The sequence below is a fragment of the Tachyglossus aculeatus genome, chromosome 14 (genome assembly GCF_015852505.1).
Source record: "Tachyglossus aculeatus isolate mTacAcu1 chromosome 14, mTacAcu1.pri, whole genome shotgun sequence".
Classification (NCBI taxonomy): Eukaryota; Metazoa; Chordata; class Mammalia; order Monotremata; family Tachyglossidae; genus Tachyglossus; species Tachyglossus aculeatus.
In genome coordinates this window covers 37,275,809-37,301,003 of record NC_052079.1, presented here as the reverse complement: position 1 = coordinate 37,301,003, position 25,195 = coordinate 37,275,809, and positions in this window count along the sequence as shown.

Genomic DNA, 25,195 nt, shown 5'->3' with positions numbered 1-25,195 from the left:
ATTTCAGTAAACAGACTTATTAATAGAAACAAAGTCATTCAGGGAACGTCAACATTTACAAGTTGTTGGGCTATTAAATAGATTCAATTCAGGCAACAAATTAAAATGGAATAAGTAAGATGTCATTTGGGGTAGATGTTTCCTATTAACTTTTCGATGAAAATAATGCAGTTATTCCGCTGTCTAGAATTTATGCCTGTTTACTTGTTTTGATGGCTGTCTCCCCCCTTCTAGACTGTGAGCTCATTGTGGGCAGGGATTGTCTCTATTTGTTGCTGAATTGTACTTTCCAAGCACTTAGTTCAGTGCTCTTGTCCACATGTTTTGTTTTGTTGTCTGTCTCCCCCTTCTAGACCGTGAGCCTGTTGTTGGGTAGGGACCATCTCTATACGTTACCAACTTGGACTTCCCAAGCGCTTAGTACAGTGCTCTGCACACAGTAAGCGCTCAATAAATACCATTGAATGAATGAATGCTCTGCACACAGTAAGCACTCTCCCCCTTCTAGACGGTGAGCCCGTTGTTGGGTAGAGACCGTCTATATTTGTGGCCGACTTGTACTTCCCAAGCGCTTAGTACAGTGCTCTGCACACAGTAAGCGCTCAATAAATACGGTTGAATGAATGAATACAAACGAATGAATGAATGAACGAGTTTCTCACAATAATAACTAGAATATTTGTTAAGCACTCACTGTATGTCAAGCACCGTGCTAAGCGCTGCGGTAGCCACAGGGAAGCAGCATGGCCTAGTGGAAAAAGGCTGGGCCTAGTTGTCAAAGGACCCGGGTTCTAATCCTGGTTCTGCCACTTATCTGCTGGGTGACCTTGGTCAAGTCCCTTAACTTCTTCATTTGCCTCATCTGTAAAATGGGAGTTAAGTCTGTGAGCCCCATGTGGGACATGGACTGTGTTCAATCTGATTAGCTTGTATCTCCCTACCCTAGGGTTTAGTACAGTGCATGGCCCAGAGTAAGCACTTAACAAATTCCATAAAAAAGTCAATAATAATAATTATTATGGTGTTTGTTAAGCACTTACTATGTGCCAAGCACTGTACTAAGCACTGGGGTGGATACAAGCAAATGGGGTTGGAAACAGTCCCTGTCCCTTGGGGGGGCTCACAGTCTCTAGCCCGATTTTACAGATGAGGGAACTGAGGCACAGAGAGTGATTTGCCTAAGGTTACACAGTAGACATGTGGCAGAGGCAGGATTAGAACTCAGATCCTTCTGATTCCCAGGCCTGTGCTCTATCCACTGCGACACGCCGCTTCTCAGGCCAGGCTCAGTGTCTTAAGCACTTTGATGTACATGTCTTTATATTCTGCTGCTTCTGTATATTCTGTAATTTATTTTAATGTCTGTCTCAGCTACTAGACTGTAAGCCCCTGGAGGACAGGGTTCGTGTGTAGCAACTCTATTGTATTGTAGTCTGCCAAGTGTTTAGTAAAGTGCCTTGCACAGAGGAAGTGCTCAATAAATGCCACTGATTGATTTTTAATTGTCCCCCATGTGATTCACATTAGAATCCATTTAAGGATCGCTCGTAAATGACAGTATGGAGAAATCCTGAATGAAAGAAAAACCGTGGACTCAAGTTTCTGAGTGGTTTATCTAGAGTAGGTCATCATTAGTAGTATTTATTGAGCACTTACTATGTGCAGAGCTCCTGGGATGGTACAATACGACCGAGTTGGTATTGATTGAGCACTTGCTATGTAATAACAATAATAATAATGATGATGGCGTTTATTAAGTGCTTACTATGTGCTAAGCACTGTTCTAAGCGCTGGAGAGGTTATAAGGTGATCAGGTTGTCCCACCGGGGGCTCACAGTCTTAATCCCCATTTGATAGATGAGGTAACTGAGGCCCAGGGAAGTGAAGTGACTTGCCAAGTGTTTAGTAAAGTGCCTTGCACAGAGGAAGTGCTCAATAAATACCACTGGTTGATTTTTAATTGTCCCCCATGTGGTTCACGGTAGAATCCATTTAAGGATAGCTTATAAATGACAGTATGGAGAAACCCTGAATGAAAGAAAAACCATGGACTCAAGTTTCTGGGTGGTTTATCCAGAGTAGGTCATCGGATAGGGACTGTCTCTATATGTTGCCAACTTGTACTTCCCAAGCGCTTAGTACAGTGCTCTGCACACAGTAAGCGCTCAATAAATACGATTGATGATGATCATCATCATCATCAGTCGTATTTATTGAGCACTTACTATGTGCAGAGCTCCTGGGATGGTACAATACGACAGAGTTGGTATTGATTGAGCACTTGCTATGTAATAACAATAATAATAATGATGATGGCATTTATTAAGTGCTTACTATGTGCTAAGCACTGTTCTAAGCACTGGAGAGGTTATAAGGTGATCAGGTTGTCCCACGGGGGGCTCACAGTCTTAATCCCCATTTGACAGATGAGGTAACTGAGGCCCAGGGAAGTGAAGTGACTTGCCAAGTGTTTAGTTAAGGGCCTTGCACAGAGGAAGTGCTCAGTAAATACCACTGATTGATTATTAGTTGTTCCCCGTGTGGTTCACATTAGAATCCATTTAAGGATAGCTCATAAATGACAGTATGGAGAAACCCTGAATGAAAGAAAAACCATGGACTCAAGTTTCTGAGTGGTTTATCCCGAGTAGGACATCATCAGTAGTATTTATTGAGCACTTACTATGTGCAGAGCTCCTGGGATGGTACAGTACGACTGAGTTGGTATTGATTGAGCACTTGCTATGTAATAACAATAATAATAATGATGATGGCGTTTATTAAGTGCTTACTATGTGCTAAGCACTGTTCTAAGCGCTGGAGAGGTTATAAAGTGATCAGGTTGTCCCACGGGGGCTCACAGTCTTAATCCCCATCTTACAGATGAGGTAACTGAGGCCCAGGGAAGTGAAGTGACTTGCCAAGTGTGTAGTAAAGTGCCTTACACAGAGGAAGTGCTCAATAAATACCACTGATTGATTTTTAATTGTCCCCCATGTGGTTCACGGTAGAATCCATTTAAGGATAGCTCATAAATGACAGTATGGAGAAACCCTGAATGAAAGAAAAATCATGGACTCAAGTTTCTGAGTGGTTTATCCAGAGTAGGTCATCATCAGCAGTATTTATTGAGCACTTATTGAGTATTATTTATTGAGTATTTATTGTGCAGAGCTCCCGGGATGGTACAATACGACCGAGTTGGCAGACACGTTCCCTTGCCCACAAGGAGCTTACAGTCTAGAGATTCGGAGATACCTCTAGAATCATTTCCTGAACCTTCGAATCTTTTGCGTTTCAAGCTCAGCGGGATTTTGATGACGGGGCCCAATTGCTTTACTTCTTTTAGCTTCTCGTTTCTAGGACAAACACTAATTTAACCGAGGGTCATAGTTTGAAATCTCTCTTCACCTTCTTACTCATGTTACTGTCCTGGGTATCGGGGCCTCTGGGAATGTAGTGTGCGACCCTCACGTCTAAAAGTGTGAAACTAGTGGCAGCCGCATCAGTTCTCACAAGCCTGCTACATTACCGACTGGCCTGTTTCAAGCCTCTTGTTGATCAGCCATCAGTTTCTATGTTCTGTGGCTCGAGGTTCAGCATCGCTGACTCTTAATCAATGAGGCAGGAGTTTGGATCAGATGACCGCTTGAGGTTCTTTCCAGCTGTTGAATTTTCTTTGTTTTAGAGTATAGTCATTTATATAATCTTCACACAGTCTTTTAGACTGTGAGCCCACTGTTGGGTAGGGACTGTCTCTCTATGTTGCCGATTTGTACTTTCCAAGCGCTTAGTACAGTGCTCTGCACATAGTAAGCGCTCAATAAATACGATTGATGATGATATAATATGACCTTCCGCCCTTTACTTCTCCCTCTTAGCATCTCTCTCTTGCCTCCTGCTCTGTGTCTCTCTGTCTCGCTAACTCTCCTTGACTCTCTCTCTCTCTCTCTGTTTCGCTCCCTCACCCCAAACTTTTGTCAATCAATGCTATCAATTAATGGTATTGATTGAGCACTTGCTATGTAATAACAATAATGATGATGGCATTTATGAAGTGCTTACTATGTGCAAAGCACTGTTCTAAGCGCTGGGGAGGTTCCAAGGTGATCAGGTTGTCCCACGGGAGGGCTCACAGTCTTCATCCCCATTTTCCAGAGGAGGTAACTGAGGCCCAGAGAATCAATCAATCAATCAATCAATCGTATTTATTGAGCGCTTACTGTGTGCAGAGCACTGTACTAAGCGATTGGGAAGTACAAATTGGCAACATATACAGTCCCTACCTAACAGCGGGCTCACAGTCTAAAAGGGGGAGACAGAGAACAAAACCAAACATACTAACAAAATAAAATAAAAAGAATAGATATGTACAAATAAAATAAATAAATGAATAGAGTAATAAATATGTACAAACATATATACATATATACAAGTGCTGTGGGGAAGGGAAGGAGGTAAGATGGGGGGGATGGAGAGGGGGACGAGGGGGAGAGGAAGGAAGGGGCTCAGTCTGGGAAGGCCTCCTGGAGGAGGTGAGCTCTTTCGCTCCCTCACCCCAAACTTTTGTCAATCAATGCTATCAATTAATGGTATTGATTGAGCACTTGCTATGTAATAACAATAATAATGATGATGGCATTTATGAAGTGCTTACTATGTGCAAAGCACTGTTCTAAGCGCTGGGGAGGTTCCAAGGTGATCAGGTTGTCCCACGGGGGGCTCACAGTCTTCATCCCCATTTTCCAGAGGAGGTAACTGAGGCCCAGAGAAGTGAAGTGACCTGCCCAAAGTCACACAGCTGACAATTGGCGGAGCCGGGATTTGAACCCGTGACCTCTGACTCCAAAGCCCGGGCTCTTTCCACTGAGCCACGCTCCTTCTATGCACAGAAGCAGCACCGGGGAAGCAGTGTGGCTCATTGGAAAGAGCACGGGCTTTGGAGTCAGAGGTCATGGGTTCGAGTCCCAACTCTGCCATATGTCCGCTGTGTGACCTTGGGCAAGTCACTTAACTTCTCTGAGCCTCAGTTCCCTCATCTGTACAATGGGGATTAAGACTGTGAGCCCCACGTGGGACAACTTGATCACCCCCAGCGCTTAGAACAGTGCTCTGCACATAGTAAGCTCTTAACAAATGCCATTATTATTATTATTATTATTACAGAGCGCTGTACTACGTGCTTGGGAAAATACAGTACAATGCAGTTGGTAGACACATTCTCTGCTCACAAGGAGCTTACAGTCTAGAGGAGTGTTTGTGTCTGCCTCTTTTGCACATTTCCTCACGGAGATGAGGTTTATAATATTTCGATGATTTTCTAAATGCCAGCTTCCATTTCAGCAGCCCATTTTTCTCTCTTGCCTGGAACAGTATAGTTTTCTGCCGACTTGGGAGTTTGTAGATTTTTAAAGCACTCTCTCTCCTCTCTCTTTCCCTCTCTCTCGTGTTTCTGTTTCTCTGTCTCTCTCTCCTGGCTCCCAAGTTTTTCTCCTAGAGAAGAGTGACTAGCCATGTGTTAACCAGTTAAGGGCTTTGAGCTTGATGGTTAAAATTCAGCAGAGTGGGCAGGTTCGAATAACTGTGTGACTTTGGGCAGGTCACTTCACTTCTCTGGGCCTCAGTTACCTCATCTGTAAAATGGGGATGAAGACTGCGAGCCCCTCGTAGGACAACCTGATCACCTTGTAACCTCCCCAGTGCTTAGAACAGTGTTTTGCACATAGTAAGCGCTTAATAAATGCCATATTATTATTATTATTACTACTACTACTATTTCTACTACTACTATGTGGATAGAGCACAGGATGGGAAGTCAGATACTACTACTACTACTACTACTACTACTACTACTACTACTACTACTACTACTATGTGGATAGACTGTGAGCCCACTGTTGGGTAGGGACTGTCTCTATATGTTGCCAATTTGTACTTCCCAAGCGCTTAGTACAGTGCTCTGCACATAGTAAGCGCTCAATAAATACGATTGATGATTGATGATGATAGAGCACGGGATGGGAAGTCAGAAGGACTTGGGTTCCAATCCTGGTTCTGCCACTTGTCTGCTGTGTAACCTTGGGCAAGTCACTTCATTTCTCTGTGCCTCAGTCCTCTCATCTGTAAAATGGGGATTAAGATTGTGAACCCCATGTGGGACAGGGACTGTGTCCAGCCTGATTATCTTGTAGCCACCCCAGTGCTTAGGAAAATGCTTGATGCATAGTAAGTGCTTAACTGATATCATCATCAGAAGGACTTGGGTTCTAATCCCGGTTCTGCCACTCGTCTGCTGTGTAACCTTGGGCAAGTCACTTCATTTCTCTGTGCCTCAGTCATCTCATCTGTAAAATGGGGATTAAGATTGTGAACCCCATGTGGGACAGGGACTGTGTCCAGCCTGATTATCTTGTAGCCACCCCAGTGCTTAGGAAAATGCTTGATGCATAGTAAGTGCTTAACAGATATCATCATCATTATTATTATTGTGGCCGAATTTGGCCCCGGTTCCCTACATTGCTGCTGCGTTCGCCATTCCTTGGAAAATAGTAGCAGGAAAGGGGTGTCACTGGACACCAGATCGACTTCCTGAACAGCCGAGATACGTGCAGATGCATCAGCAGGAGATCAGTTTCCTACTAATATGAGGAGGGACATTGAAACCAGTGAAGCCTTGGGGATAAAGTGTTAATATCGCTCCGTGTCTGGTAATCCAACTGGAATTCTTGCTCAGAGTGACAGCTGCATCCGTACGGAACGCCACCGTTTTTCACGGCAGCACATCCGGGGAATGATGCCTTTGCTTCATTTTTGATTTTGTTTCTGCTCCCTTCGTTCTCTTCTGGTGTGGCTTCGGTTGGACCAAGGTGTGTGTTGGTTAGCTCTCCAAAGAGCCCAGTCAAATGCTTTTTTGGGGGGCCAAGTACAGCGTGGCTCAGTAGAAAGAGCCCGGGCTTTGGAGTCAGAGGTCATGGGTTCAAATCCCGGCTCCGCCAATTGTCAGCTGTGTGACTTTGGGCAAGTCACTTCGCTTCTCTGGGCCTCAGTTACCTCATCTGGAAAATGGGAATGAAGACTGTGAGCCCCCCGTAGGACAACCTGATCACCTTGTAACCTCCCCAGTGCTTAGAACAGTGTTTTGCACATAGTAAGCGCTTAATAAATGCCATATTATTATTACTACTACTACTATTATGTGGATAAAGCACGGGATGGGAAGTCAGATACTACTACTACTACTACTACTACTACTACTACTACTACTACTACTACTACTACTACGTGGATAAAGCACGGGATGGGAAGTCAGATACTACTACTACTACTACTACTATTACTACTACTACTACTACTACTACTACTACTACTACTACTACGTGGATAGAGCACGGGATGGGAAGTCAGAAGGACTTGGGTTCCAATCCTGGTTCTGCCACTCGTCTGCTGTGTAACCTTGGGCAAGTCACTTCATTTCTCTGTGCCTCCGTCATCTCATCTGTAAAATGGGGATTAAGACTGTGAACCCCATGTGGGACAGGGACTGTGTCCAGCCTGATTATCTTGTAGCCACCCCAGTGCTTAGGAAAATGCTTGATACATAGTAAGTGCTTAACAGATATCATCATCATTATTATTGTTGTTTGTTCTGCACATAGTAAGCGCTCAATCAATATGACTGATTGATTGATTAGAACCCAGGTCCCCCGGCTCCCAGGACTGTGCTCTTTCCACTAGGTCACAACCCGCAAGTGTAGCCTTGACAAGTGACCGGAAAGTGACCAGCGAACAAATGTTTTAACAATAAACCTTGGTTTTCATGTTTCATTCTGTCTTCAAGTTGAATAAATTTCACAAAAATGGAAGCCCTCTTGCCCTGCTCCAAAGAACATGATCTTTAGTTTGCCATCATCAGATTTCCCCAGCTGTCCTCCTCTCTTGTTCACTCTTTTCTATGAACAATTATAATTGCCGTTTGATTTTGGCTTGGAAAACTGAACAGTAAGACATGCTGGAGTCGTGTATTCGGCCTCCAGAGCTCTCACTTTCTTAGCGTGCAATGACTTGCAAGATCAAAAGAGGAGCCCCAGACTGTGAAAATGTAACCCTGTCAATATAGTCTGTGCTGCATACATGTGGGATAATAATAGCAAGAATAAAAATTGTGGCGTTTGTTAAGTGCTTAGTAGGTGTCAAGCACTGTACTAAGCTCTGGGGTTGATATAATATCTTCAGGCCAGACACAGTCCCTGACCCACATGGGGCTCACAGTCTGGGCAAAGGGAGAACGGAGATGAGGGAGATGAGAAGCAGTGCGGCTCAGTGGAAAGAGCACAGGTTTTGGAGTCAGAGGTCATGGGTTCAAATCCCGGCCCTGCCAGCTGTCAGCTCTGTGACTTTGGGCCAGTCACCTAACTTCTCTGTGCCTCAGTTCCCTCATCTGTAAAATGGGGATTAAAAACTGGGAGCCCCCGTGGGACAATCCGATCACCTTGTAACCTCCCCAGCACTTAGAACAGTGCTTTGCACATAGTAAGCGCTTAACAAATACCATTATTATTATTATGGATATTGAATCCCCATATACTGTGAGGAAAATGAGGCACAGAGAAGTTAAGTGGGTTGTCTAAGGTCACACAGCAGGTAAATGGCAGTATATGCTGAAGAGTTCAATAGGAAAACACTAGTATGTTTTTAAATATTGCATCTGTATGCAGTGGATTTGTCTGGGCACCTTGGGTTCAATGAGCACATTGAGTTCACAGTTTTAGACTGTGAGCCCACTGTTGGGTAGGGACTGTCTCTATATGTTGCCAATTTGTACTTCCCAAGCGCTTAGTACAGTGCTCTGCACATAGTAAGCGCTCAATAAATACGATTAATGATAATGAGCAAACATTCTTAGTTGATTGGAGCAGGCGATTGGCATGAAATTCTGACTTCTTCCAGTTTTCTTCATTTAATAATGGACTGTGAGTGAAGCAGGGGTCAGAGCTGTGCGGAGAATTTAGTGGGTTTGTTGGGGAGGGGAGGTTGTGGTTAGGAGGGGCCGTGGGGAGCTGCAAGTAGTGAAGGTGTTGGCAGACAAAAACTTGGACGCTCCTCTAACCCACAAATACTCTGGAGTTGCTCGTGTTGAGGCCAGAGATTCAGCTATAAAAAGAGCTTCCAGGAAGCCGATTCACTTATCGCTAAGTGGGCCTTGCTACCGAGGAGCTGGAGACCCCTATCTGAGCTTCTGGTTTACATTTTGTTAATGTAAGACGTGAAACGCTACCAGCTTAAAAAGCATTAATATTAGGGTGTCCAGGGGTGACCCTCAAAAATACCAGACGTGGAAGTTCTTGTGATGTCACACACATTATGCCGGTCACACAGCCAGACAGCATGATGTCCCCTTTCCCTCCCTCCCTCTCTCTTTCTTAACCCCATCCCACTCTTACGATTGGGAAAAAGCGTGGCTCAGTGGAAGGAGCCCGGGCTTGGGAGGCAGAGGTCATGGGTTCTAATCCCGGCTCCTCCACTTGTCAGCTGTGTGGCTTTGGGCAAGTCACTTCACTTCTCTGGGCCTCTGTTACCTCATCTGTAAAATGGGGTTGAAGACTGTGAGCCCCCCGTGGGACAGTCTTGATCGCCTTGTATCCTCCCCGGCGCTTAGAACAGCGCTTGGCACATAGCAGCATGGCTCGGTGGGAAGAGCGTGGGCTTTGGAGTCAGTGGTCATGGGTTCAATCAATCAATCAATCAATCGTATTTATTGAGCGCTTACTGTGTGCAGAGCACTGCACTAAGTGCTTGGGAAGTACAAGTCGGCAACACATAGAGACAGTCCCTACCCAACAGTGGGCTCACAGTTTAGTCAGCTGTGTGACTTTGGGCAAGTCACTTCTCTGTGCCTCAGTTACCTCATCTGTAAAATGGGGATTAAGACTGTGAGCCCCCCATGGGACAACCTGATCCCCTTGTAACCTCCCCGGCGCTTGGCACAGTGCTTTGCACATAGTAAGGACTTAATAAATGCCATAATTATGAATTATTATTATTAACAAACACCAACATTATTATTGTTATTAAGACCAGTCAGTGCTGTCAGCAGACAGAAGACCCAAACGTCCTTACTGTTGTCATTAAATTTGGACAAAGTGGTCTCTTCCTTTAACCAAAGCTTGATTCTCCCGAGGGCAACTAGATTTTACGAATGGACAGCTTCATTGGAAATATTCATTCTTGACCTTGAATTGTCCCTCAGTCATCAAACCACGGTCTAAAGGAACAGTGACCCGTGAGGCAAGGCTAAGGCGTTCAGGCCTTTTTCCTCTCTCCCTGACTTGGGTTAACTAGCAGCTTTGTGTCTCCATGACTGCCCAGTGCTGCTTTCCCCACCTTTCCGCAGCTGAGTCCTGGGTCCTCACCCATGTCAGGGGATTTCGGCAGGCATCCCAGAGTCCGGGCGGGACGGTGGGCATCGAACACAGTTGATGCCACCTCTGGACAGCAGTTTTTCTTTGAATAATCCCCCAGACCAATCGTGGGCTCGAACTTCGACCTCCAAATCTCGCTGGGTGCCCTCAGTACGTCGGAAATCAGTTATAAATTGGAGAAGCAGCGTGGCGAAGAGGCTAGAACACTAGGCTGGGAGTCAGAAGGTCATGTTTTCTATCAATCAGTCAGTCAATCGTATTTATTGAGCGCTTACTGTGTGCAGAGCACTGTACTAAGCGCTTGGGAAGTACAAGTTGGCAACATATAGAGACAGTCCCTACCCAACGGTGGGCTCACAGTCTAACTTCGACCTCCAAATCTTGCTGGGTGCCCTCAGTACGTCGGAAATCAGTTATAAATTGGAGAAGCAGCGTGGCGAAGAGGATAGAACCCTAGGCTGGGAGTCAGAAGGTCGTGAGTTCTATCAATCAATCAATCAATCGTATTTATTGAGCGCTTACTGTGTGCAGAGTACTGGACTAAGCGCTTGGGAAGTACAAGTTGGCAACATATAGAGACGGTCCCTACCCAACAGTGGGCTCACAGTCTAACTTCGACCTCCAAATCTCGCTGGGTGCCCTCAGTACGTCGGAAATCAGTTATAAATTGGAGAAGCAGCGTGGCGAAGAGGATAGAACCCTAGGCTGGGAGTCAGAAGGTCGTGAGTTCTATCAATCAATCAATCAATCAATCGTATTTATTGAGCGCTTACTGTGTGCAGAGCACTGGACTAAGCGCTTGGGAAGTACAAGTTGGCAACATATAGAGACAGTCCCTACCCAACAGTGGGCTCACAGTCTAAAAGACCTCCCGGCTCTGCCGCTTGTCTGCTGTGTGACCTTGGGCAAGTCACTTCACTTCTCTGGGCCCCAGCTGGAAAATGGGGATTGATACTGTGTCAACCCGATTTGCTTGTATCCATCCCAGCACTTAGTAATAATAATAATAATAATAATGATGGCATTTGTTAAGCGCTTACTATGTGCAAAGCACTGTTCTAAGCGCTGGGGGGATACAAGGTGATCAGGTTGTCCCACGTGGGGCTCACTGTCTCAATCCCCGTTTTACAGATGAGGGAACTGAGGCTCAGAGAAGTGAATTGACTTGCCCAAGGTCACACAGCAGACATGGGGTGGAGCTGGGATTCGAACCCACGACCTCTGGCTCCGAAGCCCGGGCCCTTTCCACTGAGCCACGCGGTGCCTGCCGCGTAAGTAAGTAAGCACAGTAAGTGCTTAATAAATGCCGTAATTATTATTTATCAGTGTCCACAAGTGACCGGAAGTAGCAAGGTAAAATCTCCCTGTTTATGGAAACCAGCTCAAGCCCTGTCCTTCACGTTCAAGACTCAAGAGTTTGAAACATGCTGCGAAGAAACACAGACTCCGGGCTTTTTGTTTATTTTCTAACGATGGGCATTGGTTTTGCCCGTGCAGTCTCCTCCGTCTTCTACCTGGGCTCGGGCCTCAGATGAGCGCAAACTGAGCGAAGCTCACTCTTGATCCCCCCGTCCCTCTCATCCCCCTCTCCATCTCCCCCATCTTTCCTCCTTCCCTTCCCCACAGCATCTGTATATATGTTTGTACAGATTTATTACTCTATTTATTTATTTATTTTACTTGTACATATCTATTCTATTTATTTTATTTTGTTAATATGTTTTGTTTTGTTTTATATAGCATTTATTAAGCGCTTACTATGTGCAAAGCACTGTTCTAAGTGCTGGGGAGGTTACAAGGTGAACAGGTTGTCCCACGTGGGGCTCACTGTCTTAATCCCCATTTTACCGATGAGGTAACTGAGGCTCAGAGAAGTGAAGTGACTTGCCCAAGGTCACACAGCAGACTCTCCATCTCCCCCTCTCCATCCCCCCATCTTTCCTCCTTCCCTTCCCCACAGCACCTGTATATATGTATATATGTTTGTACATATTTATTACTCTATTTATTTATTTATTTAGCTTACTTGTACATATCTACTCTATTTATTTTATTTTGTTAGTATGTTTGGTTTTATTCTCTGTCTCCCCCTTCTAGACTGTGAGCCCGCTGTTGGGTAGGGACCGTCTCTAGATGTTGCCAACTTGGACTTCCCAAGCGCTTAGTACAGTGCTCTGCACACAGTAAGCGCTCAATAAATACGATTGATTGATTGATTCATGATGGAGCCTGGGGGAAATAGCATCCTGTTCCCGCTCTCTCTTTTATTCTCTTATATTCACTTGTAACAGCAGGCTTCCCACCGTCCGGTTTCTGTTTTTGATCCTAATACCCTTGAGCCGTGGTATGCCAGTTTCAGCCATACATTTTTTTTTTTCCGTCTGTTTCGATGGCAATATCGTCTCTCTAATTCAGATCTTTCCCGGGTTCTGTTTGCCTCTGAGACCTCCAGTCTAGAACACAGAAAGCAGATACCCTTTGAATGACAATCACGATCGATCAATCAATCGTATTTATCGAGCGCTTACTGTGTGCAGAAGCACTGTACTAAGCGCTTGGAAAGTACAAGTTGGGAACGTATAGAGACGGTCCCTACCCAACAGTGGGCTCACAGTCTAGAAGGGGGAGACAGAGAACAAAACCAAACATATTAACAAAATAAAATAAATAGAATAGATATGTACAAGTAAAATAAATGAATAAATATATATTTATATATATATATTAATACACATACATATGATATATACATATCATATACATAAAGATATACATAAATACATATTTATTCTATTTATTTTATTTTGTTAATATGTTTTGTTCTGTTGTCTGTCTCCCCCAACAACAACCCTCCCCCTCTCCCCCATAAGTACATATTTATTCTATTTATTTTATTTTACTATGTTTTGCTTTGTTGTCTAGAGAAGGCAGTGGAGAAGGGGAAAGGGAGGATAGCGTGACTGCGCTGAGTTAATAGTCAATCTGCCTCTAGTGACAATTTTAATTATATGGGCCTTTGTGTAATCTTGATCTTCACTACCCTAGAGCTGCCTTCCTCTCCCCAACATCAATTGCTACTGCTGAGATCAATTGATCTTCAGCCGTCCATTGTAGATTTGTATTTGGAAGGACAGAGAGAAGAGGGGGAGGGAATCAGGGATGACTTAGCTCAGAAAAAGAGTCAATAACTGGAAACTCTCTTGATATTGTTATGACAAAATTGGAAATTTACTGGCCCCCAAGATATAGTGCAGGACTTACCTGATTATTTAGGGTTTGGACTAGAGATATGAAGGGAATAGTATGATCTTGGAAAATGACTTGGTGGACTCTGAGCCCGTGTGCTGTTTTTGTTTTTAATTGTATAATACATCCAGAGATATTCAGGGTGATGCAAAAATAAAATAGAATTCAAATTCTAGAGAAATGAATGGAAATTCATATCCTCATACATATATCCCAAACCCCTTCTTATTGATCACATTCACATAAGCACTCATCTTTACAAATTGCTTTATAACTATTTCCATGAATTATTCATGCCAATTATTTTTCGGATCCTCAGGAATGTGATGCCTTCCAAATTTAATATCAGTCATAGACACTTGACGACATGAGACCTCTCTGCTAGATTGTTAGTTTTTAATTACAGAAAGTCGACATATGTCTCTCATTCCTCCAGTGTACACCCTTGGGCCACAGGAGCATATGCGCACAAACAATTTTGTTCTGATATCTTCCTTCCCTTCAATTTAATATGCCTTTGTTGATAAATGCAACATCAATACCTTGCAGTAGTTACAGCAACAGCTGCAAAAGTAGTCGTAATAGTATTTATTGAGGGTGCACTGGGTATAATGCATAATACATTGTAGTTAACGCTTAAAAATGCCATCATTATTATTTCTAGACTGTGAGCCCGTTGTTGGGTAGGGACCGTCTCTATATGTTGCCAACTTGTACTTCCCAAGCGCTTAGTACAGTGCTCTGCAGACAGTAAGCGCTCGATAAATACAATTGAATGAATTACTAAGTGCTTGGGAAAAATAAAACATGGAGAAGTGACATGTTCCTTACCCTCAAGGAACTTGCAGTCTAATAGGGGAAGCACGTTTAAAAACATTTACAACTAGAGAAATCGAAATAAACACTTAAACCTATAATCAGATAAATATGTATATGCGGAGGATGGGTGCGAATAAAATGTGTAAATGGTGACTAGCTGGTGGGATTGTTTGGGAGGATGGGGGTTAAGAGGGAAGGCTTCTTGGAGAAGCAGGGATTTAGGAAGACTTTGGGAAGGAGGATTTCACAATCCTCATTGTCAGGAAAAAAGTGTAACAGGCAACGTAGCTCAGTGGAAAGAGCATGGGCTTTGGAGTCAGAGGTCATGGGTTCAAATCCTGCCTCCGCCAACTGTCAGCTGTGTGACTTTGGGCAAGTCACTTCACTTCTGTGTGCCTCAGTTCCCTCATCTGTAAAATGGGGATTAAGACTGTGAGTCCCACGTGGGACAACCTCATCACCTTGTATCTCCCCAGCACTTAGAACAGTGCTTTGCACATAGTAAGTGCTTAACAAATACCATTATTATTATTATTATTATGCTCACAACACGGTTTGTGGAACCAGCACAAGAGAAGGGCTCACTGGTGGTGGGATGCCAGGCTGAAGAGCTCCAGGAATATGCTGACTTCCTTGTAAAGTAAGAGTTTTATATCTCACTGAAGAACTCTATGGCCAAGGTCATGCTAAGTACAGAATCTCTGAGAATAATAATAATAATAATAATAATAATGGCATTTATTAAGCACTTACTATTTGCACAGCACTGTTCTAAACGCTGGGAGGTTACAAGGTGATCAGGTTGTCCCACAGGGGGCTCACAGTCTTAATCCCCATTTTACAGATGAGGTAACTGAGGCACAGAGAAGTGAAGTGACTTGCCCAAAGTCACACAGCTGACAATTGGCAGAGCCGAGATTTGAACCCATGACCTCTGACTCCAAAGCCCAGGCTCTTTCCAGGGAGCCATGCTGCTTCTCATAATGATGGCATTTGTTAAGCGGTTACTATGTGCAAAGCACTGTTCCAAGCGCTGGGGAGGATACAAGGTGATCAGGTTGTCCCACGTGGGGCTCACAGTCTTAATCCCCATTTTCCAGATGAGGTAACTGAGGCACAGAGAAGTTAAGTGACTTGCCCAAGGTCACACAGCTGACAACTGGCGGAGCCGGGATTTGAACCCATGACATCTGGGGGAGGTCCTGGAAGCACTCAAGAAGACTGGAATCCCCTTTGGCAAACCCCATCCCCTACAGTATGGAGCAGGGGATGGATCAGCTGAAAACTGGAGCACCTCATCTAAAACTGGTTGAATGACTACTCGTCGTCATCAGAGAGAAAATTTGTCAGGGCTATGACTGAGTTTCAGGGATTGACTGCACAGCATTTCTATATATAATAATAAGAATAACAATAATAATAGTTAAATGATTACTAATGGTTACTGATTAATAATAGTTAAGTGATCAGAAAAGCAGCGTGGCTTAGTGGAAAGAGCCCGGGCTTGGGAGTCAGAGATCGTGGGTTCTAATCCTGTCCCCGCCATTTGTTTGCTGTGTGACCTTGGGCAAGCCACTTAACTTCTCTGGGTCTCAGTGGCCTCACCTGTAAAATGGGGATAAAGACTGTGAGCCCCACGTGGGACAACCTGGTCACCTTGTATCTACCCCAGCGCTTAGAACAGTGCTCGGCACATAGTAAGCACTTAACAAATGCCATTATTATTATTATTACTATATGTCAAGCACTGTTCCAAATGCTGGGGTAGATACAAGTTAATCAGGTTGGGCACAGTCCCTGCATGGGGTTCGCAGTCTAAGTGGGAGGGAGGACAAGGTACTTAATGCCCATTTTACAGAAAAGGAAACTGAGGCCCAGAGAAGGTAAGTGACTTGCCCAAATCACCCAGCAGGCAATTGGTAGAGCTGCAATTAGAACGCAGGTCCCCTGATTTCCAAGCCCGTGCCATTTCCACCAGGCCATGCTACTTCTAAGCCTTCTTAAGCATTGAAGTTTGGCTGTTCTGAGAAGTTCTCCAAGATCCAAACTGCAATAATAATAATAATAATGATGGCATTTATTAAGTGCTTACTATGTGCAAAGCACTGTTCTAAGTGCAGGGGAGGTTACAAGATGATCAGGTTGTCCCACGGGGCGCTCACAGTCTGCATCCTCATTTTACAGATGAGGGAACTGAGGCCCAGAGAAGTGAAGTGACTTGCCCAAAGTCACACAGCTGACAGATGGCGGAGCCGGGATTTGAACCCATGACCTCTGACTACAAAGCCCGGGCTCTTCCCACTGAGCCACGCTGCTTCTCTGCTTCCATTTTCCCAGGAAACTCTTTTAAGTCAACCATCTACTAGCAACACTGAAAGTCTTTGAGACAGTCCCCGAGGAACATGGATGGACTCTAATTCTCACCTGTATATTCTTTCCTAGCATTTAGTACAGTGTTCTGCACACAACAAGCCCTTAATAAATACTAGTAATACTGAAGATGATGTAAACATTCAAAAATTAGACTGTAAGCTGGTTGGGGGCAGGGAGTGTGTCTACTAACTCCGTTGTACTGTCCCAAGCAGTTAGTCAAATGCTCAGCACAAAATAGTTGCTCAACTACTACCAAGCAATCAATTGTATTTATTGAATGCTCACTGTGTGCAAGCACTGGGCTAAGCGCTTGGGAGAGTACAACACAGCAATATAAGAGACAGATTCCCTGCCTACAGTGAGCTTGATTGATTGATTGATTAACTCTGTTCAAAATGATTGATTGTTCAAGAAGATATGCAGGCGATCACTTACCACTCCACAGAGTCAAAATAGCTCATTGCTTGATAATAACCAGAAAAAAAGCAAGTTTGTATATCAACCTACCCCAGCAAAATCCTGAAACCGCCCCCCCCCCCCCCCAAATATTATTCATTAACAAGTCCTAGCTGGATAACATCATCAAATTACATTATCTTGTCAGCTTACCATCCAGAGTAATGAAATAGAAAACACAATAAATAAATAAATAGAATAAAGAAGGCCAGTATGTCCTTTTGGAGAGTGACAGTGTGGTAAAATGGGACAATAAACTGGATATCAACCTAAAGGTCTTCAAAATAACAATGATGGCATTTGTTCAGTGCTTACTATGTGCCAAGCACTGTTCTAAGCGCTGGGGGGAATACAAGGTGATCAGGTTGTCCCACATGGGGCTCACAGTCTTAATCCCCATTTTACAGATGAGGTAACCGAGGCTCAGAGAAGTTAAGTGACTTGTCCAAAGTCACACAGCAGACATGTGTGTCTGTTTGGAGTCAGAGGCCATGGGTTCAAATCCCAGTTCTGCCAATTGCCAGCTGTGTGACTTTGGGCAAGTCACTTAACTTCTCTGTGCCTCAGTTACCTCATCTGTAAAATGGAGATTAATACTGTGAGCCCCCCGAGGGACAAGCTGATCACCTTATAACCACCCCAGTGCTTAGAACAGTGTTTTGCACATAGTAAGTGCTTAATAAATGCCATCATTATTATTATTATTATTATTATTATTATTCTTATGTGGCAGAGCTGGGATTAGAACCCATGACCTCTGACTCCCAAGCAAAACTTAATAGGGCTTCAGACATTTTATATGACTGTGAGACCTGCTCCTATCGCAGATGGCAAATGCAACTTCAAGAGACCCAACCTTGTCTCTTCGGTAGCAACTGTGGCAAGTGGCAAAATAAAGTCATCAAAAATAAGGCCCTGGAACTCTGTCACTATTCCACTCTTCCACCTTCAAATACAAAGTATGTGTGTGTGCGGTCTGAATATCCTATCTCTTTAAAAGCACCGTTTTTGCCTTTTCAATTATTTTAAAAACAACCATTTTTTAAAAATGGTACTTCTTTAGCACTTACTGTGTGCCAAGCACCGTTCTCAAGTACTCTCAACAATAACTCTACTTTCCACTTCACCCTATAGTTCTGGAACTTCCACTGGAGAGAATTGCTCCGAGATGAGATGATCCTTCGAAGAGGAACGAAAGAGACCCAAACCTAAAATCAAGGTAAGGGGGAAAAAAAAAAAAATCTCTGACCTTCTCGCCACCTTGACATTTGCTTGATCTTATCCAGCACTGTGGAATGTCACTGGGTTTTAGTTTGACTTGCTCAAAAAAGAAATAACTGACCAAATATTGTAGGTTTCAGTGCTTGAGAAAATCCTCTGTGAAGTATAAGGATCAACACTAAATACATATTTGACAAAGTCATCTAATCTGTTTATGTCACTGCAAACTCTAAATAGAGGAATTAGATTATCTATGGAGTGGTCTTGTTGGGACCACTGTTGACTTTTAGTGAGTAATTTGATAGCAAGATGAGTAAATATGTAGAGAATAATGAAAGAGTTGTTCATGGCTGTCATTTTCTGGGCCTATTAGAAGACTTTTGCGTTTGGATTACAACACTCCGTCCATAAACCGAGTGAGGTTTGGGTTTGAGAAATACCTAATTTACTATGGCAGAAACAGAGAACATATTTATGTATTGTAAACACAGATTTGTGGTACAGGTAGTTGCACAACCTCACTTGCCAATTGCTAACAAAGCCTGTTTGCTGCATTGTGAAGTTAGAAATAATCTTTGGAGATTAAAAGAAATAGGTTACATAAATGTAGGGTCTATTTAAACAAACGTCTGGTTACTATTAGACAGACTGGAATGACATCGAACAAGCAGAAATGTGTGTACTCTAGAAATATTTTTACAGTGTAGAGAACTAAAGGAGTGTCTTTACTTTACAAATACTGACAGAATAGAATGACCAAACATCAAAGGATCATAAACAGAGTCAATTAAACTAATCGTTCTTTGTCACATGTCCTAAAGTTATTTTTACTGATAAATTCTGAATGAAAACCCTTTCTCTTCTGAATTTTTCAATCTCCATCCTTTTCCTGACTAAGCTGGTTAATGTGCTGAGACAAGTTCTTGGCACCCATCTGTAATATGATCTATATTTAGGGTTTTCAATTAGACCTTAAGTATAAATGAGCCACGGTTTCCCTATTTCATCCCAAATAGGTTTTGAGAACATGTTGTGATTCATTCACTCTTGTTACATGACAAGGTTATACCATTAAAGTCAATTCTCAAATGATTTGATCATGATCTCTCCTTTTTTAATGTTTGTGCACTGTTAAGGAGGAAAGAAGGACTAGTATGAAAAGTTGGCCAGCTTTGAAACTGCTATAAAAGATCCAGTTTCTAATTTTGCATGGCTTCTCTGCGGAGCTGATTCAGGCATGATATTTTCTTTGATGTATGCATTGGGGATGTGTTCTGTTAAAAATATCAATGTATCAGTCAATCATTTTAATCGAGCACTAAGTACTGTTCTCTGCACCCGGGGAGAGTTCAATATAACAGCGTTGGTAGACGTGTTCTCTGCTCTAAAGGAGTTTGCAGACCATGTTTTTCCCGATTTAAGGACTCCTGCCATGGTCGGAATTTGTGGGTTCCGTATTGAAAGAGTTCCAGAGAGATTAAAAGCATAGAGTAGAACGCGTCCTATTTTTTTAAAAAAAGAATCAAATCATTTCTTTTAATTAAAGTATTATATTAAGTGCTCACTCCATGCGAAGCACTAATCTCCCATACAGTTTCTGTCCCATTGAGGGCTCAGAATCTAAAGAGGGAGGGAGAACAGGTACCTTATCCCCATTTTATAGAGAATGAAACTGAGGCATGGGACGTTAATTGACTTACCCATGGGCACTTAGCAGGCCAGTAGAAGAACTGGGGCTTGAATCAAGGTCTCCCGACTTCCAGACTCTCACTTCTTCCACTAGGCTTCTGTGGTGACAGTCTTGGAGGTGATTGTTTTTTTTTTCTGTCCATTAGCAGCTTCAAGTTTGTTCAGTCCCAGGGGGACCATGACAATAGAGCTGACTTTTTTTTAAGGGAAGGTGAGAAAGATCCATTCACATTGTGTTAAAAGAAAACCTGTGTTTTCGGTAAGTGTTTAGGATGTGCCAAGCACTGTACTAAGTGCTGGCGTTGTTACAGGATAATCAGGTCAGATGAAGTCCCATAGTCCCTAATGGGGCTCACATTCTAAATCAGAGGAAGAACAGGAATTGAGTCCTAATTTTACAGAGGAGAAAATGGAGGCACAGAGAAGTTAGGCAAATTGTCCAAAGTCACACAGAAGACAGTAATAATAATAATAATAATAATAATAATGGTACTTGTTAAGCGCTTACTATGTGCAAAGCACTGTTCTAAGCACTGGGGGGATACAAGATGATCAGGTTGCCCCACAGTCTTAATCCCCATTTTACAGGTGAGGGAACTGAGGCACAGAGAAGTGAAGTGACCTGCCCAAAGTCACACAACTGACAATTGGTGGAGCCGGGATTTGAACCCATGACCTCTGACTCCAAACCCCGGGCTCTTTCCACTGAGCCACGCTGCTTCTTGACAACTATGAACAACCCTTCTTATTTCCAAGAATAAGGGCTCTTCTTAGGAGGATCTATTTTTTCACCTCTTTAATCATTTTTACTACTCTTCTCTGGATCCCAAACTGTTTTGATCAAAACTGGACATAATATTTTTTGGTCTTAAACGTACAGAATGGGATGATAATATTTTCCCTAAGATTGTTTTTGAAGTGGGTCCATTATCTTTTGAGAGGCAAAATGAACGTGCCATTGGGTAGGGACCATCTCTACATGTTGCCGATTTGTACTTCCCAAGCACTTAGTCCAGTGCTCTGCACACAGTAAGCGCTCAATAAATACGATTGAATGAATGAATGTAGACTGCTGCTGTTTTCTTTCTGGCTTGGTTTTAGTGGAACATCTGAAACGATGGTCTTCACGTCTTTCCAGTTCTTCCTAGGACAAAGTAATTAGAGTAGTTTTGAGAATTTTCCAGGCTTGTTCAGACACAGGCTAGTTGCCAATATTTAGGCTTATATGAGGTACACCTTCACACTAATGAGCTTACTCCCTGTTGAAATGTATACTATAATTGGACTTAAATTTAGATGCTGCTGGAGTGTGGAAAAAGAACCTCTTTTATGCTTCCTGCCAACAGTTTAGACGTGTGAATACTAGGTGAGGAGGAAAGCAGAGCGCTGATCTGTACAACAAAAGTCACTGAGTCCTGTCCAACTACCATGATTATCCTAGCACTTAATACAGCGTCTGGCATGTAGTAAGTGCTTAACAAATACCATAGTTATTATTATTTATTTCACTTCAAAAAGCTCCTCACCATTGGCCTTAAAGAACTCAATCACCTTGCCCCCTCCTACCTCACCTCACTATTAATAATAATAATAATGATGGCATTTATTAAGCGCTTCCTATGTGCAAAGCACTGTTCTAAGTGCTGAGGAGGTTACAATCAATCAATCGTATTTATTGAGCACTTACTGTATACAGAGCACTGTACTAAGCGCTTGGGAAGTACAAGTTGGCAACATATAGAGACAGTCTCTACCCAACAGTGGGCTCACAGTCTAAAAGATGATCAGGTTGTCCCACGGGGGCTCACAGTCTTAATCCCCATTCTTCAGATGAGGTAACTGAGGCCCAGAGAAGTGAAGTGACTTGCCCAAAGTCACACAGCTGGCAATTGGCGGTCAGGATTTGAACCCATGGCCTCTGACTCCAAAGCCCGGGCTCTTTCCACTGAGCCACGCTGCTTCGCTGCTTCTCCTACTACACCCAGCCTGCACACTTTGCTCTTCGAATGCCAACCTTCTCTCTTCACCTCAACTTGTTTATCTCACCACTGACATCCATGTCCTGCCTCTGGCCAAGAACCCCCTCCCTCCTCTAAATCCGACAATTACTCTTCCCGCCTTCAAAGCCTTATTGAAGGCACGTCTCCTCCAAGAGGCCTTCCCTCACTTTAGCCCTCTTTTCCTTTTCTTCAACTCCCTTCTGTGTTGCCCTGTTTTGCTCCCTTTATTCATCCCCATCCCAGCCCCACAGCACTTATGTACGTATCTATAATTTATTTATTTATATTAATGTCTGTCTCCCCCTCTAGACTGTAAACTCATTGTGGGCAGGGAATATGTCTGTTTATTGTTATATTGTAATAATAATAACGATGGTATTTGTTAAGTGCTTACAATGTGCAAAGCACTGTTCTAAGCACTGGGGGGGTTACAAGATGATCAGGTTGTCCCACGGGGGGGTCACAGTTTTAATCCTCATTTTACAGATGAGGTAACTGAGGCCCAGAGAAGTGAAGTGACTTGCCCAAAGTCACACAGGTGACAGTTGGCGGAGCTGGGATTTGAACCCATGACCTCTGACTCCAAAGCCCATGCTCTTTCTACTGAGCCATGCTGCTTCTCATACTCTCTCAAGTACTCTCTCTCGTACTCTCCCAAGCACTTAGTAATAATAGTAATAATAATAATGGCATTTATTAAGCACTTACTATGTGCAAAGCACTATTCTAAGTGCTGGGGAGGTTACAAGGTGATCAGGTTGTCCCACGGGGGGCGTACAGTCTTAATCCCCATTTTACAGATGAAGTCACTGAGGCACAGAGAAGTTAAGTACAAGTGCTCTGCGCACAGTGAGTGCTCAATAAATACAATTGAATGAATGAATAAAAATGATTGATTGATTGCCTGCTCTTGAGGTGTTTACACTGTAATGGTGGAGAAATTAAATATGTCTACAACTGCCCTAGTTATGAACGAGAGGGAGCTATAATAAAAAACCCACATGAATAAATATATTACAAATGAACAGATAAATGCATAAATCCTGAGGTGGCTGATGGGTGGAATTTCTAGGAAAATGGGAGGATGAAGGAATGAAGAGCGCTTACCATGTGCAGAGCACTATACTATTTACTAAGTGCTTGGGAAAGTATAATACAACAGAATTAGCCAACACTTTCTCTGTCCATAACAAGCTTATAGTCTAGAAGGAATCTCGAGAATATGTGACATTTAAGGGAGAACTCTGAAGGAGGAGGAGGAGGTTTAAGATTGGCAAAACAGGGGAAAAAGCACTAGAAATGGGTTGGAAGTAAAAAAGCCAAAAGGGAAGGACTATTAAGGAGCGTTGTTTGAGAGGAGTAAAGCGGCGAGCAAGAGTGGTAAAAGTGAGCCAGGCTATAGAAAGCCTTAAGGCTGTTCTATTATGTCATCTCTCCCTCCCCACCTTCAAAGTCCTCTGAAAAAATCAATAAGAACTGGTAATGCTAGTGGCGGTGGTGGTGATGATAGTAATCAGTCAGGAGTTTCTTATTTCAGTAAGAACAACTGAAGAATCAGGGGATATTTTTTAAAGCAGGGACTGGTATGCTCTGATTAGAATGTCAGAAAGATGATCCTATTGCATCTACCCCAGTGCTTAAGATGGTGCTTGGCACAAAGGAAGAACTTAACAGATACCACTATTATTATTATTATTGTTAGTAATAATAAGAATAATAATAACAATGATGAGGATGATAAGTACCCCTTTGTGTAGAACAGGCTGAAGAGGAGTCAGAGGCAGGAAAACCATTAAGGAGGCCGGTTTTGGTCACCTATTTAGGAAGTCGTGAGAATGGTAAGGATGGATCCATGAAATCCAGTGGACAAACCTACAGGATTTAGAAAGAGACTGAAAATGGAAGGGATGAGAAAGTGGAGTCAAAGATGACACGAAGATTGTGAATTTGTTCTGAGAGAGGATGTCATATTTTTAATATTCCCAAAGCAGCATACCCTAGAGCTATCATGCTCATTTTGGGTAAAAAAAAGTCTAGGAGGAGGAAATTAGTAAAAGTAAATGAGTTTTCCCTTCTGAGAATGATTTTCTTTAAAGATCATCCCCAAAGGATTTCTTCCATAAGAAACAAAAAAGGCTTGGAAAGTCAGTTTATTTAAAATATAGAGTCAAAAACATGCTGCGTATTCTTTTCTGTTTAATCCTTTTTTATTTTTTTAACCTTTTGAACTTTTAAAGCTATGAAATCCCTTTCCAGCACTACTTTGGCTGGTGAGGTAATGTTCCTTTAATCTTGAGAAACTTCTACTGATCTTTTCCCATTAACAGTTGTGGAAAGTTAGCTGTTGGAAAAAACCCTCCAGATTTTGTAGAAGTAGCAGCATTTATTGAGCACCCATTTGGTAGGGAAGTGGTAGGGAAGTACGCAGAAGCAAAGTGACGAATTCCCTGCCCACAAGGAACTTCCAATCTAATGGGAGAGCCAAACTTAAAAATATTTACAATACTCAAGGTAAATAAAGCACGTGAACATATATTCATGAGAGCTAAGGATACACTACCAGAATGATTGCAGATGGAGGTGGGGCATTCTGGAAGAGATGTGTCCATGGCGTCACTATGGGTCGGACACGACTCGACAGCATAAGACAACAACAAAAAGGAAAGTGTAAATAGATTCTTAAATGCTAGAGATGGCATTTAATCGGAGAACTAATCATAGTAGTAATAAGAATGGATGTTTGTTAAGTACTCACTATGAGCCAAGCACCATGCTAAGCACTGGAGACGTCACAGGATAATCAGGTTGGACACAACCTCCGGTCCCACTTGGGGTTCACAGTCTCTCTTGTTGGAGGAGGTAGAATTTTAGGAAGGATTTGAATGTTGCACGAAGAAGGGGCTTTAATGAGATTGTGGAATCAGTCAAGCCATCAATCAATCAATTGTATTTATTGAGTGCTTCTGTGTGCAG